Raw genomic sequence first — 6,008 nt, 5'->3', positions numbered from 1 at the left:
GTATTTACCTTCCTGTATTGAGACGTTTATTAGATTGACAATAGCAACAGTAACATTTTCAGATATATTTTTAACATCGGACACTGAATTTCAGTCAGTGAATAGGATATGAAACTCAAAAGGAAATATCAAATTTCTATTATTTTTTGTATCATTACGTATAAAACATCTCTGTAATATAGATGTAATTGCTTATTTATGGTTATAATAACTTTAATGGCCGCAATATACAAAAAACTAATCTTTAACGAATATCGAAGTTGTCTGATCAATTATTACGATAAAAGAATATTTATAACTCTAGGTTATTGATGAATGAAAATATATTTCCTGTTTATTTTATTTGCATTTATTAATATACAGTTCTTATATATTATAAGATACTTAAACAAGCTAATAAACAATAGTTAGATAGTAAGAGATAACGTTAGTCTGTTAAATCAGATACAAAGCTAGACAAATTGTTGATTTCGCAGAATTACCAAAACAATTTACAACAATGATAGAATTTTAGAGTAAATTCTACACTATAGTTGCTCGTCCCGGCTCCGGCTGTGAATGATACTCATTAATCATAACTGAGTAAAAGATTATTGATGATTTTATTGTGGGAGTCGAGCACGCTTCGGCACGAATTGGGCCAGCTCGCACCGGGGAAGTACCACACCCCCACAGAAAACCGGCGTGAAATAGTGGCATGCCACTGTGTTTCGTACGGTGAGTGGGGGAGCCGGAGGCCCGTTTCCTTTTCCTCACCCGTCCCAGTCCACTCCTTCTTTCCAGTCGTTAATCCTTTCCTTTTCCCTTACCCCATAAAAGCGGCCAGCGCATTCACGGAGGTACTACCTTTGCGAATGTATATGGGCGGTGGTGATCGCTTACCATCAGGCGAACCACCAGCTCAGCTGCCCGCTATGACATAAAAAAAAAAAATCTTTAAAGTGGAATGAAACTGTACACCGTGTCCAAAAAAATGTGTTAGGTATAGATGAATATATGGATGTTTGTAAGGTGCTCTTTCACGCGAAAACAGTTTATCGACGCCCACTTCACAACGGGCCGTGCAGCAGAAATCGTAATATTTTAATTTCACCACAACTTCAAAACTAAACGTCCAATTATAATCAATCAAAGACCTAATATTATCAACATAAACTGTACTTATTGATGAAATAATTTATTTTGATAAGGATTAATAGCGCGAGTAAAATAAACGCGTTTAAATGTAGTCCAAAAAAATTCAAGATTTTTTAATAAAAATGTGGTTGTTGTGCCTCACTCGACATAGATAGGTATGGTGTGTCGCGGACTTTTTTGTAGATATTTATAAGATCTACAATTAATTCTAACATTTTATGGTTCTATCTTTTGTAGTTTAGGCAGCGTACGCAAAATAAGTAACTTCATTGGTTGATTTTTTTCAGTTAATCGAAAATATCTTACGGAACCCTATTTTTTTTCAAAATAAAATATAGCCTATGTTACTCGTGGATAATGTAGCTTTCGAATGGTGAAAGAATTTTTAAAATCGGTCCAGCAGTTTTTGAGCCTATTCATTACAACCAAACAAACAAAGTTTTCCTCTTTATAATATTAGTGTAGACAAATAAGCTTGAAGGGATAATTTAATAATTGAAGGATGTGCATTCAAAACTTGTACCTAAACGAGCGAGGCGCGGGCGGGAAACTAGTTTGGAATTAATATTCTGGCGCTGGTAAAGTTTATTTCATTTAACATTCAAAATGATTTGTTTCATTTATTGATAATAACGGTAAATAGTTATAAGCGCATCGTAAAATAATCGCTAGCGTGGTGCCTGTCCCAATTTTTGTGGAAGCATGCTTTATTTAATATATCATACTGAATATTTATAGCTTTGTATAACAGAAACAATTTGAGTAATAGTCAATTGTTTACAATGAAGTATATTTCGTTATTAAAATAATGAAAATTGACCTTCAATAAGCATTATTGGCACCCAGCTTTTTCACTTTTGTTTTAGTACAGAAATTGTAGTCCCGTAACAACATGTATTATTCGAACACGTAGATTAATTTTTCTCACGTATAGTGTTGGTTTAATATAATAATTGAATATAAGTTGTGAGTTATTTAGCATTAAATATAATTAAAGTTTCGCCCAAAAACATGTAAAAAACGACAAGATAACTTGGTAACAAACATCATTAAATGGACTCCTGTATCATCATTAATCGGACTTTGCTCCATTCAGCAAAATGGCCAGTCCGGAGTACGTTTCGAAGGACATTCTAGAAAAGAACTATGTGAGATCGTTCTCCCCCTTTCACCGAGTTGAAATGATTCTTGGAATATCTCGCTTTAATATAAGAGACATGTTCGTCACGCCTCCCACAACTGCACAAAAGATTTACTCTTTGACAACTATAATTACAGCATTACCCATGACAATATACGTAGTAGTTACTGTCTACGGCAAGTTTTATATCCACCTGGACATATATTACCTATCTTTAACCACCACGTTTATATACTATATCGTTTTCGTTTTAAACACAATTCATTTGAGATTCATAAATAATGATACGAACACAAAATTTTATGTCCAGCTGCAAGAAATAGATCGCATGATGAAGATAGACCGGCACAACTTGGTGTACAATCTTATGTACGTTCAGAATATCGTATCAGTGGTTCTCAGCTTCGCCATTCTTTTGTTAGTATGTTTCTATGTCACATTCTGGGATGTTTTTATGGCAGTCGGCTTTGTCGTTATGTTCTATGTGGCAGCTAGCTGTACCGTGGAGTGGCTGCACTGTGCCAACCTTATCATCTACTTTTCACTTCGAATGCGATTTATAAATGCTTTGTTGGTGAATTTTTTGGACGGCCCACTTAGTGAGAAGGAGCGGAGACTGAATAGATTTGAAATCACTGAGGAGGACATATGTCAGATTGCCTGGGAGTCACACAGATTTGAGACGAGCTGCGTTGATGCTTTTGTGACTGCCCTTTTCGATGCTTATGAAGTGTTTCAGAATCATTACAGGTTTCAAGTGAGTATAGTGATTAGTTTTTATTGTTTTACGAGTGATATAATTCTTTAAGTTATTATTATATATAGAAATAAATTAGAACAAATAAGATTATTTTATCATATGGTCCTCAAAAGATTAACCATCTCATTACCTAGATGCTTGATGTATGTGAGAGTATCTTGGCTACCTTTTGATTTCAGATATGTCTTTTCTTCTGCAATTGTTTCCTTCACACGCTAGTGATTTTCGAGATCATAATTTTGGCTGCACAAAAGGGGGTAAGTTTTTTGAGCATGAGCCAAATCTATCATCTTATACTAGTGCGGAGCGGTATATCATTACCGCTTACCGGTTTTTCCGTGTGGATTTAGTTAGGAGGGTACAGAATGACATAGACTCCTTTTTATTGAAAGCAAAACATCTCCTTTCCAAAGGTGCTTCCTTTGATTACGCGACGCCCCGAGTGGAAAGCTTGTTCAAGCTTAACAACTGACTATGCTTCTATATTATTTCAGACGTACTCCATGTTTGACTTCTTGGATCTACTGATGGTGGTCTTTCTAAATGTAATTATAGCGATATGTCTGTGTGTGCGCTGCGAGCTGCTGCAGGTAGAAGTGAAGAGGACCAGGTATTTGTGCCTGAAAGTTCTATCACGGTATCATGAAGGTAAATGTCTTAATTAATTAGTTTCGTCTATAAGTTATTATCTAGATCCAAGCGGAGATCAAGGTAACGAACTTCAAAAACTTTAAATCGGCCGTTTTTTAATTTAATTGAGTTATGTACATTGTTAATTACCTATAACTACTGTTGCGACATTTCTGAATTGCAAATACAACTTTCCAACATCATTCAATTGGGCTTTCAGGCCGGATCCTCTCTTTTTCAATGGAGGAATTCTACCCCCCTTCCACTAGTTAGTATTCATATATGGTTAATATAATTTAATAAAAAAAAATATCTAACACGATTTCTTATAAGCATATAGATTTCTAGATATACGGATAGACATAAGAACACACAAAAAAAGATTATACAAATAAACATTAAACGGAATGATATGCTGGTTATAAAAGTACACGGTTAACACGTTCGAACCCTTTTTATCTGAAGTTCCTTCTTCCTGCCAATTGTCAAGATTTACTGTACAGTGTCGGGAAGCGTTTTTCCATTAAGATATCTGCACATGATACCGAGTGAAACGTGTCATGATATTGGATAAACATTGATTAAAAATAAACTTTATCGTTACGAGATAAAACAATAGAATTATTATTATTATTGCAGTCTTAAAAGATTTTAATATATTGTAAGGCATTTTTCAATAATAAGTATGTTTATTAAAAATAATAAGTGTGTTTTAACCAGACGTCCCCTGGTTTTTGTTGTGGACGAAACCAGGGGCTTTTGTTTAGCTTTGTGTTAGTCTGATATATATAAGCTTCAACACTACAGTATAACCAAATTTTTCAGTGGTTTTTGTGTGAAAGAGTAATTATTATCCATCAATCTACTTTCCTAAACCTTTATAATATTAGTAGAAAGAAGAATGGTTACCATGAGCTTATATATTGGACAAGCTATTTATTATTTGTTATAGTTACTGTCGAAACGGTTACATGCTGCTTGCTACTAACTTTCACATGCTTATAAATCCATAATATAAATATATTTTATATTTCTTCTAGATATAATGTCAGAAAATTAACTTATAGACATTCCGTCTAAAACTCTATAACTAGTACTTGATAATAATTTTCAATGTACACTGCAATCTATCCTAAGTAAAATGATTCCATTTAAATGACATTTTCAGGCGTCGTACGGAAGAAAGCTTTGAAAATATTCAACACAATAGAGTACCGTCCCCCAACCTTCTCCGTGTACGGCATGTGGTACCTCAACGCGAACACCATCATCAGCTTGCTGCCGCTCATCACCACGCTTCTTGTGGCGCTGCTGCAGTTCACTGTACTTTAAAACTTAGTAATAATTGGTCATGGTATATAATAAATATGGGTCATCTGTATATGGTTCTATTTATATCCTCTTTTTGGGGAATAACGCTATAACCTTACGTTTTAAATGAGGACGTCGAGTACGCTTCGTACGAGTTGGGCCAGCACGTCCGGGGAAGGTATCACAACCCGACAAAAGATCTACTCCTTATTGATATAAGCAAGGCAAGAGATGATCTCTTGCCGCACCCTACTCAGTCATTTCCTTTATCCTATAATCAATTAAAAGTGAGCAACGCACTTGCAAAGGCCCTACTTATCCAAATGTTTATGGCGGTGGTGTTCGCTTACCGTCAGGCGAACCACCAGCTCGGCTGCCCGTTCTAGCATAATGTTATATGTTATAATCAGACACCATTGCTATAAGCTTGATAAATTTCAGATGTAACATCAGACCGATATATTGGAGTCATTAAAATACGAGGCAATAAATATGTAGCATATCCATGTATACGTAATGGCTTATTGTGACGTCCAATGGTCCAATAACACCGAAGCTAAGGGCTATATTGCGAATTTATTGAATTCTGTTTGCTCTACGTTTCATTTTTAGAAGGCAATGGCATTCTTCAAGGATGCGTCTATGGATAAAGAAAGTGATGACGTCTGAAGTAAAAATGATAAATAAAGAATCCGTGATCCCGCCACAGTAATCGAATTTCATCTACGGGTGGCCGGGAGTTGCTACGGTTTGGCGTGAAAGACGCGGGTTTGAATCCCGCTTCCTGATCAAATTTTTTCTATTCCTTCAAAATATTATATTTAAAAAACATGTCAATGCTATAAAACTAAAAATCAAAGCCAATCATTAAGTTAATTTGATGTAGGCTTTCCCGATACAAACTGCCATAAGCTATAAAATTTTATCGAAACCCTATTATGACAAAGTATCTACATAAAAGGAAGTGGTATATGAAAGTGCTAATCGAGATACCATTTTTTTCTATTTTCTTTGACATATCGGTTTTAT

This window comes from Zerene cesonia, chromosome 29, assembly GCF_012273895.1.
Source record: "Zerene cesonia ecotype Mississippi chromosome 29, Zerene_cesonia_1.1, whole genome shotgun sequence".
Taxonomy (NCBI): Eukaryota; Metazoa; Arthropoda; class Insecta; order Lepidoptera; family Pieridae; genus Zerene; species Zerene cesonia.
Note: the sequence above shows the minus strand (reverse complement) of the source record.